Genomic DNA, 1338 nt, shown 5'->3' with positions numbered 1-1338 from the left:
GGAAATTGAAATACTGGTAGATCCCCACATTCTTTTATCATGGAGGAATTTAACTGCAGGTGGTATTTACAGGAGGTTTTTTTGTTGGTTTTCTGACAGCTTTAGAAACCTACAGTAAGATTAAGTGTTCTTATACTAGCGAGGGTGATCACTTCAGTAACAGAGCTAAATATACACTTTTAAGTTTCTTGATGAAGACACTGATTTATCTGTATATTTAATGTTAATCATCTTAGGAGCAAACATTCATTTATCTTCCTGTTTAAATGTCTATATGTTTTTATCTATAGGTTCAACTTAAGTTCACATGATCTCTGCCACTGTTCCTATGGTGTACAACATTAATCCCCTTTCAGGTTTCTGGTCACACTGTAACTAATGTAGCCTGGAAGCTCCGATATTGAAGGACAGACAAAACATCTGTGTAAAACCTGACAGAGAGCTGGCAGCTTTATGTATCTGGACACTTAAAACTTCCTGTTTGTGAAGTAGGACGATTGGTGAATACAGCCTTGGCTTAGCAATTATCCTTAAGCATTCTTAAAAGAGGAGGCACATAGTAGGACAGGTGTTAGTTGCCACCTTTTCTGTGCTTGCAGACTTTGAGTCTGTGTCATTAGGCTCTGAGCACCAATGAACCATGTAAGACGCAGAGCACATACTTCTCGAGACAGTGCTGCCAAAGACAAATGAACTGCGAGCACCTGGAGTGAAGACAGCTGTGCATTACTGAAAAAAAGATCACCAAGAACTGGATGGGGTGCTTCAAACTGCTACAAACCCATTTCTCTGATACATAGTTACTACCAAAGTTCTGAAAGGTCTGTGAGCTGACAAGCAAGGACAGACTTTCAAAGGGTTTCACTTTTGCATTTCAAAGAGTATCTCTAGGTGCTGGGCTCAAGCTGTTGATTCCATGTGTCCTGGGTTAACCAGAGACAGAGTTAACTTTCTTCATAACAGCTAGCAAGACACTCTGTTTTGGATTTGTGCTCAGAAGAAAGATGATAAGGTATGTTTTGTGCTGCTGCCAAGGTCAGATACTTTCAGCTTCCCTGCTCCCCCCAGACAGGGCAGGGTGGGGCTGGGAGGGCACAGCCCCAGCTACTAGCCCAGGATTTGTTCTTCGGTTACTAGATTGAGAACCAGAGTGACCAGTAATCTATTCCATAACATACATGTCATGCCCAGGATATAGGTGAGGACCCTTCCGGAAGATCGGCCCTCCTGGTTCCAGTGCCTTTTGGTTTCAGTTCTCTCTTCTGGCTCTGGATCGCTCTCTCAAGGCGTTTCTCCCTGCTGTCCCCGTCCCCCCCACCTCACACCCCGGTCTGCTCT

Source organism: Pterocles gutturalis, unplaced genomic scaffold (genome assembly GCF_000699245.1).
Source record: "Pterocles gutturalis isolate BGI_N339 unplaced genomic scaffold, ASM69924v1 scaffold18895, whole genome shotgun sequence".
Taxonomy (NCBI): domain Eukaryota; kingdom Metazoa; phylum Chordata; class Aves; order Pterocliformes; family Pteroclidae; genus Pterocles; species Pterocles gutturalis.
This window is presented reverse-complemented; position numbering follows the sequence as displayed.